The sequence below is a fragment of the Panthera uncia genome, chromosome D1, assembly GCF_023721935.1.
Source record: "Panthera uncia isolate 11264 chromosome D1, Puncia_PCG_1.0, whole genome shotgun sequence".
Classification (NCBI taxonomy): Eukaryota; Metazoa; Chordata; class Mammalia; order Carnivora; family Felidae; genus Panthera; species Panthera uncia.
In genome coordinates this window covers 50199012-50210164 of record NC_064808.1, presented here as the reverse complement: position 1 = coordinate 50210164, position 11153 = coordinate 50199012, and the positions used below count along the sequence as shown (strand labels likewise).

Here is an 11153-nt window from a genome sequence, read left to right as displayed (position 1 = left end):
CAGACTTTAAAAAAGTAATGTATGGGGTGCCTGGGTGGCTCAGTCAGTTAAATGTCCAACTTCAGCTCAGGTCACGATCTCACAGTTCGTGAGTTTGAGCCCTGCATCGGGCTCTGTGCTGACAGCTCAGAGCCTGGAACCTGCTTTGGATTCTGTGTCTCCTCTGTCTCTGTTCTCCTCCCCTGCTCACACTCTGTCTCTCTCTCAAAAATAAATAAACATTAAAAAAAAAAAAAAGTAACGTAGTAGGCAAAAGAGAAAGACCTAGTGTCGAGTGTAATCATAGTTTATGTAATATCCATGTAATGCCTTATCTTCATTTTATGTGTTTATTATTTCTACTGTCTAGGATTCATTCATACATGTAAAGCTCTTAGAACAGTGCCTGGGACAGGCTAAGCTCAGCTACTGTTGGTTGTAGTTACTAAGAGCACAAGTTTGATGCACCCACTTCATGGCTGAGACACAGCAATGAGCTGTCCCCGGTTTCCCACTAGGTGGCAATGGAGTCCCAGTTGTGAGTGGGGAGCAGGCGCCCTGGACCCCAGATGTCTTCTGCTCTGCTGCAAGTTAAAACCCAAAGCTTATGTGACCTTCGTCCTGGGGATCCCCATGGAACAGTGCAATGCTGGCCAGAAGGGCCAGGGCTGGAGGGATAGGACACATGTCATTTAAGGGGAAAAACCACCAGTAGAAAATAAGCTCTAGACATCTAGCGCACAGTAAAATGAAGGCAAATCAATACCGTATCATAATTAGCAAACTTGCTACAGTCTAGAACTTAATTATCTCAACTAGTAAAGGGAAAGGATAATTTTGTCACGTGATAGAGGTGCTCTCTATAGCCACAATGCCAATCATATTAAGTAAACAAATGTGTCATTAACATGCATTCACCTTAAATATACACAAAGTTATAATGCCAGATGTGGTTCAATTGTTCAAAAAAGCCTGGGAAACTGCTATCTTGCAAACCGTGCTGCTTTTCTTCCCACTTGTGGCCTTTGCCCTGTGGGGATGTGGCCTCCACTGTGGTCAATTCTGGTGGGGGGCCAGTTGCTGCCTTCCCCGGACCGCCATCCTTTGGTCCTTACCTTGACCAGCTTCCTTGAGGAACGTGAGCCATCTTTGGCTGCTGACGCCCAGGACCAGGGAGCACAACAGGATGCCCACGAAAAGCTTCATCCTGCAGCAGAGTCACAGAGACACACAAGGAGGACACACTTTTGGTTTGGTTTGGTTTGGGGTTTTCGGGGGGAGGCACGTGGACCCACACCTGTATCTCACCTATTACCTACACCTACTTATTATTAGATGTTACCGATATCTATTTATCTATACACATACCTGCATATATACACACATATGTGTACGTATACACCCGTGTATATACACATGTGTGTATAAATGTAGGTAGAAAGAAATAGGCAATGTGTATACACATATATACGCAGGTGACACACGATACATAGAACAGAGGGTCCAGTTCTCCGTTGCCATTTGCCCCATAGGAATCCCGGTATGAGAGATCGCGCTGCGCTTCTAATATAAACCACTTGCCATTTCAGTCGTCCCCTAGGAGCCCTGAAACCCGCTGTCCAGAAAGTTTCCAAAGAGGCCTTTGGGGATTTCGTGACCGTGTACCCATCTGTAAAATGAGGATTGTGGGACATTGCACACATATTTGCAGAACGCCTGCTCTACCCATCCGTGACTCCCACAGAGAAAGTACACGACCAAATCCCAATCCCAGAAAGTATTCACATCTGGAGAATTCAAATTGCCAGGAGGGTAGATTCAGGAAGGAAGCAGAGAGTGAGGACACAGCGAAAGAACGCCTTCGGGTAAGAGAATCTGCAAAGAAGGAAAGTGTAGGAAAGTCTAGCACCTCACCTTTGGCTGTCCCTTCGTGCCGAGGCTCCTGGTGAGGCTGAGCTGCCCGTGTCTCCTGCCTGCGAGGGGGGCTGGCACTATATATACTGACACTCTGCTAGGGGAGTGGGTGGGAAAGCAGGTGTGAAGCAAAAACACTGAGATTTGGGAAATTCCTTTTGGCCAGCACACAGCATCCAGAACATCAGGCTCCTTCTTCACGCCCGTCTACTTTCCAAGGTTGTGCAATCTGGCAGCTTTGAGGCGTGTAGCAAACTTGGAAATTTCTGCCTGTTTCCAGTGTCACTCCTGGTAAGAAAGGTTTTCTTCCCCACACAATAGTGCATTGAAAAATGCTGTGCAGGGTAATCAAAATTAGAAAGGAGAATTGATTGCCCGAAGAATGAGAGAACACAAGGCAAATGGAGGAGCAGCAGGGGCTCCATTAAAGGGGTGGCTCAGGATAGAGCTGGGACCCCAGGGAGCAGGAGTTGGAGAGGAAGGACAGACAACCAGGAAAATGGAGCTTCCAGCACCCAGTGGGTGGACTCGACCCTGATCAGTTGCTATGGAAGCTCCTAATGGCAGGTTACAACCGAGGAACTGCAGTGTAGAAATGTGATAACAGTGTCACATGGGAAGGATGCATTATAAAATGGTCAGGAAAAGGGCATCTGGATGACTGTGTCTGTTAAGCATCTGACTCCTGACTTTTGCTCAGGTCATATCTCCTGGCTCATGAGTTTGTTGAGCCCTGCATTGGGCTCTGCACTGATAGTATGGACCCTACTTAGGATTCTTTCTCTCCATGTCTCTCTCTCTGCCATTCTCCCTCTCTCAAAAGTAAATAATAAACATTTTTAAAGAAATGATCAGGAAATAGCCCACCAGCTGCTAAGTTATCAGACTAGAAGATTCAGGAAGGGTGCAGAGAAAGCTGGGATGCTGCCCAAGATGGGCGGTTGTGATGATACAGCTGTTTCAGCTGGAAAAGCAGGACTGGGCTTCACTGTGGGAGTTGAGGAAGATTATGCTGGGAAAAAATTGCACACAGGCGCTATTAGCCTGGTGGAGGCCATGGTCCACTCACCAACCTACCCATCACTGCCCCTTCACGAGAAAGGGAAAGTTTCAGGTCATTGGATTTCCCTGGAGATGAGAGAGTTATGGATGTGTAATGTGGCAGCAATGATGGGGGACCTAGAGGATAGACCTGCATCCAGTGTCTTCCTTACAGTGGGCTCCAGGGCTGGACACCTGAGGACGGTAGTAGGGCAAGGAAGGCCCCTGCCAGGGAGCGCCAGCTCAGGGGTTCTGCCCCAATTGTGTCTGGGAGAAGAAGTATATGAGCAGACACTGGAGATGCTAGGGCCTCCAAGCTGATGCAAGCAAATCCTGGAGGCTGGACAGCGCAGAGCTGGGAAGATGGTGAATCACAGCCAGGAGGGAGGTGGGCCCCGTGCTCCCAAAGTCACCCAGAAACGAAGCAGGATGTGGACCTTGGATTTGTTACAGGACAGGAGGAGTTCTGAGCAGGACGTGGCAGAGGAGAGGCTGACCCAGGACGAAGCAAATCAGGCAAGGACTGCACTGGTGTGAGGATATCACTCTTAGATTGGAGCCTGCCACTCTGGGAGTGATGCCTCTCTCTGGGTCTGGCGTTATGTTAATTCTTGCAGATACAATGAGATGAATGTTGTAAGGCAGACAACTGTCAAAGGATCTCTCTGTCCCTGTGGTTCTCTTATCCAAGGCAATGCTAAGTGACATTTAGATAATCTGCATACAAATCATTACCTGGGAAAGATAGGGTCCATGAGCTCTGCCCAGGCCAGGACCCTCAGCAGCTTTGGCTCCCTGGGTCCTAGGAGTAGACATGTGGGGAGAGGGGCAGTTATCAACCTTCCACAGCCCTTGGTGACAGGGAACTCGGGGGGCCGCTTCACAGAGGAGGCCATGTGATGCCCACACCCCTCCTCCCACATTCCCCAGGGCAGATATCCTGGTCCAGTGATCACCCCTCTGACAAGTCTTTCACTCCCTTTGGGGCCATTCCGTGCTGGAAAGCCACTGCCCACTTTCCGACATCATTCAAGTCATTGCTTTCTTTGGTAGAAACATTGCAGAGAGAGCAAGGACAACAATGTCTAGACACGGAGCGGGGCCCCTCACAGGGACCTGGGGAAGCACTGCAAGTTCTCCTCCTTTGTTACTTGTGTACTGTAGCTTCTTGGAGGGACACTCCGTTCCCTGCAAGGCCATGCTTACAACAATAGACAATAGTGGCAGGTGGCTCTTTCCCCTTGTGTCTCCTGCAAAAGAAAGCCGTCCTGGCATGGTGGTATGACACTCTCCAGGCCTTAAAGAGACACCCCCAAGTCTCCCATGAGTCCCTGCGTCCCAGCTTGCAGGGACCGTCTCCGTTAGGGCCCAATGTGCCGGCTTAATACATAGTGACAACCCCTTTCACTCTCAAAAGTGACCTGGTTTCCATAATACATTAGATGCTACCCCTCCTCTTTTGGCCACGTGTGACCAGGCTGTCGAGAGGCCTCAGACACCTCCCTTTTCTCTGTTACAATTAATTTAAGTGGATGAGAAGAACGCCAAGGCTATGAAGAGTCAGAAAACCAAAGTTAAAAAACAAGCCCCACAGGTACCGTGGCCAAGCATGGCATGTGAAGCGTAGGTCCCATACATGCAGGGACAGAGGAAGGAATGAGAAACAGTTTCATGAATTTAAAATGAGAAAGACAGTGATACCTACCTGAGATACTGTCGTGTTTTTGAGAAATAAAAATTTGGTCATTCAGATGATGAAAATATGTGTGGTTTTTATCTGGTCTTTCACAGTGCCTGCCTCCCAAGCCCTTGGAATTTCCTGAGTGTTGAGAGTGACAGTGGTGTCTTTGGTTAATGAGGTGATCTTTGGACCTCACTAAGGATGGGGGCTGATCACCAGGAGGACCAGCCATGTGATTAGAGGAATGGACCTTTCATTCCCTCCTCCTGACCTCCAGGCAGGGGTCAACGGCTGGAGGGTTCAATCAGTCACCAATGGCCAAGGATTTCATTAATCCTTATGCATTGAAGCCTCCATAAAAACCCAAAATGGCTGGGCTTGCAGGGCTGCTGGGGTTGGTGAACATTGGGAAAATGGTGGGCCTGGAGGGCGTGTGGAAGCCCGTGCTATCTTCCCAGTCCTTGCCCTATATATCTCCTCATCTGGCTGTTGATTTTCATCCTTTTTCGTATCCTTTAATAAACTGGTAAATGTGAATAAGTGTTCTCCCCAAGTTCTGTGAGCCACTCTAGCAAATAATCGTACCCAAGAAGGAGTCACTGGAACCTCTGATCCAGTGGGTCAGTGAGAAGCACACATAACAGTCTGGGGTGTAGTCCTATAGGACTGACCTGGGGTGTAGTCCTATAGGACTGAGTCTTTAACATGTAAGATCTGAGCCATCTTTGGGAAGAGAGTGTCAGAATTGAGAGGAATTCTTGTACAACCTGTTGGGGTCTGAGAACTGCTTGCTGATGCATGTGGAGAACGCCCCCAAACACTGGAACTGGGCATGGGAGCCCTAAAAGTCTACCTCATCAGGTTGTGTCAGGGTGGAATGCTTAAGGCTGAAAAGGGCTTGGATTAATTCTGAACACTTACAAAGCACTTTATACATTGAACTCTTCTGGCTTAGCCAAGAAAATTCATAATCATTTATACTTTGCTGGAGACAGGAAGATTAATATAGTGTTACCAAGTCCACACATTATTAACACATTAATAAGTAAGATTACCAATCAGAGTTGCAGTTTCAATGATCTGGGTTTAATTTTTCAGGACACAGGAATATTCTTTCAAGTATGGGTGTCTCTCAAGATTCCTTTGTTAGAGGGGTGCCTGGGTGGCTCAGTCGGTTAAGCATCCGACTTTAGCTCAGGTATTGATCTCACGGTTCCCAAGTTCGAGCCCCACATCGGGCTCTGTGCTGACAGCTCATAGCCTGGAGCCTGCTTCAGTTTCTCTCTCTGACCCTCCCCTGCTTGCATTCTGTCTCTCTCTCTCTCTCAAAAATAAATAAATATTTTTAAAAAAAATTTTAGGAGAAAAAAATTGAGTCAAAAATCTCTATATATTTGCATGGGACCCTGACTCATTTATCAATTTGTAACTTAAAATCTTCATTAATTTGGGCGAACTCTTGATGTGTACGGAGGTGTTTGCACATTTAGCGCTGTTGTGTGGGGGGGGTGTTTATGTGATGAGAGACACAGGCACATACATGTAAATTATATGATGCATAGACATTTGCTGCTCTTCCTGATCTCAACACTGGAATCCCAATCAGGACAGGCACTGGGCTGTTGGTTTTTTCACCATTAACGCTCAGTGCCTAGGAAGATGCCTAGAATATAGTCAGGCTAACAAAACTTAGTTGAACAAACGTGTTTACTGAAGAGAACTTGAACAGTATTAAATAAGTATAAAGAGAAAAAGAAAAGGCAGTAGTAATTTCATCAGCCTGGATTGGGGGAGGGGGCGGGAAGAACCTCGTTAGATCCTCCACGTTTGGCCTCCAGGCTACTTTCTAAGTGTATGTACATATGTGAAGACATAAACTAAGACAGGGATATAATACTCGTCATTTTATATTCTGCTTTTACCCTGAACAACTTACTGTGACCATTGGTCCTTGTTACTACGCTTACCCACCACCAAGTCAGTGACAAAGCTGAAGTTCAAATCTGGTCTGCTAAGAGTGAGCATTTGGAATCTTAGCCATCTGCCATGCAGCTGCCACCTGAACTTGGCAGAATACAATAATTGTACAATATAATTTATTTTATTTTATTTTAATTCAATTCTAGTAAACATGCATGAACTTAAGAATGGCTCTCCCAGGGGAGTGATCCCTGCCAGGGAACACTGAGGTCTTCTGTGCCATTGCCTGCTCTGTTCCCAGGGCCTAGCTCAGTTCCTGCCACATACTGGGAGCTCATTCAAGAAGTAGTGGATAAGGGGATGAGTGGATGAATGAGTTTTGCAAGCATCTTTGCTGACAGTGCAAACAGTTGGAGGCTTTTGAAGGCTCTGAGTTAAACTGTTTGGACTTTCCTAGGTCAAGGCCTGCATGGGAGGAAGGGAAGACTGCAGTGCTGAGCGGCTCCCTCTGAGGTTATGTCATTCAGGAGCAAGGCCCGTTGGCCAGCCTGGAGTTCTTGTCACTTTGCCCAGCTCTTTCAGGAAAGGGACAAGTGGGTCATTAACAGGAGGCTTTGTAAACATGTTTTAAACAGCATGGTTTGACAGGACTCCATAAATCATGAATTGTGTGTAAACCACACGTATTTTTTTTTTTTTTCCAGAAAAGACCTGGATTTTCCTCCCCTAGTTACAGATTTCAAAAAGCAAACCTGGGAAATTAGAGAATTGTGAAAGAGCCCCCTTTGCACCTGAGTTTGAAAAGCTGGCTGTTGAGTGACACTTCTTCCCCGCCTCCCACACCTTGAGGCCCAAGAGGCTCCATGTACCCCACATCCCAGGGAGAGCATCCAGGAGGCAGGCCAGATCTGATGAGCCGCCATGATGAATAGGTAGCACTGAAGGCCTGGGCAATCGCCACCTCCTCGGCCACCCCTGGACCATATAGGAAAGGCCTGGGCAGGAGGAGAAGAGGCCCTCGGTCGCTCTGGGGGTCTGCCGGGAAGACCACTGAGGTTAGAGGAAAGGCAGTGACTGGGCCAGCTGAGGCAACACCTTTCCTAGAGAGGAGCTTGGAACATGGGCCACTGTCAGGACCAGTGGTGGATACACCAGCACCTCTTGGGGGAGGTCCTGCATGGCTGGGGGTGCTGGTGTAGAGCTGAACTTCACCTCAGGGACACTGCCGGCACACTTTGTGATTAACAATAAGTAAAGCCTATTACTTCTTCCTAGTCAATATAATGAGAGCAAACCTGTATAGGCTTAAATGGTATTGGTATATTTCATTATTTCTAAGATACGCATTTCTTGAGTATAATTTCCTGAAATTAGGACATGTCTTAAATTCACTAATGACCAGGCAGCATTCATAAAATAGTTGTCATTGCTTTAGGAATCCATTTTGTGTATTTTTTCCCCTTTTTTGCTTATACACAAGAGTGAAAGATATAAATGTGCGCCTAAGGAGGTCCAAAGAGTCTCTTTCAATAGGTATAAAATAAAAATGGTGAATGATAAGGAAAAATGTTACATCTTCACTTAATTAACAACACTTTTTTCTGGGTGGTTGATAAAAAATAATGCTTCTTTCAATCCATGGTGACTTGCACTCAGAGAAATGCAGTGTGCCTTTTCATCTCCTCTGTTCTCACAGAGTGCTGTCTGCAAACCTGACCCTCAGGTTACTCTGGAAGTTTGAAATATGTATTGCTTTCTCCCAAGGCTTCTCCTCAGAAACCGTACTAAGAATTTATGTACACTTGGGGTTTCTAATTTGCATTTCTATGAGAGAGAGCACAAAGCACTCCTAGAGAAAGTTACATATTTTCTGTGATAAAGGAAAATTTGGTCATTCTTTGTGTATCTTAGCAGAGATTTTGGTGTAGATTTATGTAGTCACCTCCGAGGGCCTCATTACCCCATTCTGCATATCAAACCCTGTAGCAAACCTCTGTACTTTGTACAATCCCAACCTCCCTCCCGGTTCTGGCTACTTTTGAACAATACTTTTCTACATCATTCATTCATTTCAACAGAAATTTATTAATCCACTCCTATTTGCCAGGTGCTATGACAGGTACTGTGGATACAAGGCTGACATACAAGAGAAGAGCCATGGTTTTTGGGATTTCTTGGGATTCCTTTCTTGGGCTTTCTTGGGATTCCTACCTACTTGCCCTAAAGACAGACACATCCACAGACAAACACGGTCGAGCATGATGAGTCCTGGGGTTGGGGTACAGCAGGAGCTGAGTTCCTGAGGTCCCTGTCCTCCATCTCAAGTGTGCTGCCCACCTCTTGTCAGCTTTCTTCCTTCTCAGAGCACAAGATGTTTCTTCTCCCTTCGGGGTTACCGCCCCTGTGGGCTTGACCCCACCCCCTCCTGCTTCCCCTTGACTTTGAGGCATCTTTTGTCCCCTCCACTTTATCTTTAGTGTGTACAAACAAGAAGAGAGTGGAGTGAAATATTTAAAGTGTTTGGAGGGAATAAAAAAACCACCAACATACATTCTGTATGCTGTGTAATTATCCTACAAAATGAATGAGAAATAAAGACTTTCTCAAAAAAAAAAAAAAAAAAAAGGTGAGGTACAGGGTGCTTGAGTGGCTCAGTTGGTGAAGCATCTGACTTCAGCTCGGGTCATGGTCTTGTGGCTTGCGGGTTTGAGATCTGCTGTCAGCACGGAGCCCTCTTTGGATCCTGGGTCCCTCTCTCCCGCTGCCCCTCCCCCATTCATTCTCCCTTGCTCTCTCTCGCTCGCTCTCTCTCAATAATAAACAAACATTTAAAAATTTAAAAAAGAAAGGTGAGGGGGGTTGTTGGCATACACCTGCCTTGAAAAAATGTTAGAAGCTCTTTAGAGAGAAGTAAAATAAAAACTGAGATCCACAGGAAGAAAGGACCAGCACTGAGGAAGGAATAAATAAAGGTAAAACAGGGGTAATAACAGCCCGTACATTCTCATTAGGTCATTTCAGGCTGTGCACACTGCACACCAATCTCCCCAGCATGTGGAGCCTGCTGTCACTAGCCAGTGGCCATACTGTGGCCTGCACCTATTTCTCCTGCTCCTGCCTTATTTTGACGTAGACTCACTCCTGTCGCACTAAGCCTCAAGCCTCCCACACCTCCTCCACCTGCACTGCCACTAGTGCTTTCTGATGGGCACCAGAAGTCTCTTGGGACTAACCGCTTCCTAGCCACACTTTTATTTAACAATGAATGAGATTTGTCATTGACCCTCATCCATTAGGAGTTCTCATCAATTCCCTTTTCGGAGACGAGTCGCATTCCAGTTATCAATTTAAGTATTCGAGCTTCATACCCGCCTTTCTTTGCCCTGTTTGTGATACTGGAGCTGGTCCCTGTTATAGTTCTCCTGTGCCAGCCAAGCACGATGCCAATCTTTGTCAGTAGAGGGCGCGGGAGGGACGAACGGGAAAGAAAGACTCTCCCAGGCCTGGGCTTTGCCTCCTTCTAGCTCCTGGGTTGCTCTTCTCAAGTGCGGGGTACCCAGTGACACTCACCACAGGCAGTTTTGTTGGTATCCCACTGAAGTTTCTGGACAAGTTCCAGGATACCTCCCTGGATTTCCATGGTGTTCTATAGCACTTTGCCTGTGTTGGGGGGCTGCCTAACCATATACCACAGACTGAGTGACTTAAACCACAGAAATGTAGTTCTCATATTTCTGGGAGCTGGGAAGTCCAAGATCAAGGTGCAAACTAATTTGGTGCTTGGTGGGCCCTCTCTTCTTGGATGGCAGATGGACAGACACCTTGTAGCTGTGTCCTCACAGGGCAGAAAAGAGGGAGCAAGATCTCTGGTATCTGATATTATAAATACATTAATCCTATCTGACCAGGTTCCACACTTCTGACTTATTTATCCTTAGTTACTTCCTTATAGCCACATTGGGACTAAAGCCTTCAACATATGAATTTGATGCGTGGGGGATGCAATTCAATCCACGACACTGTCCCTTCAGGGCTGGCCTTGGGCCATCAGCAGCATTGTCCCTCCTGCCCCCATGGGGGCTGCCTCCCGTGAGTTTGTGACAACCCCCGCTGTGTCCCAGTTCAGCTGCATGCCCACGCGGTTTCCTGCCAAGTACCCTTGGCACCTCAGTGGGAGAGTCCTTGCTTGTCAGCTTTGGCTTGTGACACCCAGCAGTCTTTATCAGCCGTCCAACGGGCTGCAGGATTTCCAACAAATCTACATCTCAGCTTTGTGTGTTCTGTGCCACTTAGTATTGAATCGTGTACCAGTTAAGAATTCCTTACATTATAATTTCCCAACTCCAGTTACTAACTGGTTTCTGTCTCCTGATTCTGCTCAACTGATAAGAGGGGTCTTCTCGTTCTGTTGGCTCTTCACTAGAATTTCCCCAATTTGACTGGTTAAGGTGCAGAAGCTGTGAGGGAAGAATCACAAGTGAGGTGGATTGATGTCTTCATTTAGGCTTGAGTGAGGCAGTGAGGTGACGCAGAGAAAAACTGCTTTGGACACAAGTCTTACATGGCATGGACAGAAACTGGTTTTAATCAGATTTGAAGGCGCTGCTGAGAAACCAAC

At 46.8% G+C, this 11153-nt stretch overlaps 1 long non-coding RNA gene across 1 annotated transcript; it reads right to left on the bottom strand.

Annotated features, from left to right (window-relative positions):
- Positions 1-321: 321 nt before the first annotated feature.
- Positions 322-2487, bottom strand: LOC125914123 (uncharacterized). The gene is made up of 2 exons (XR_007455207.1): positions 1894-2487; positions 322-1186 (listed from the first exon to the last, which is right to left on the bottom strand). It is a non-coding gene; the product is annotated as an uncharacterized LOC125914123 (long non-coding RNA).
- Between the last annotated feature and the right edge of the window lie 8666 nt (positions 2488-11153).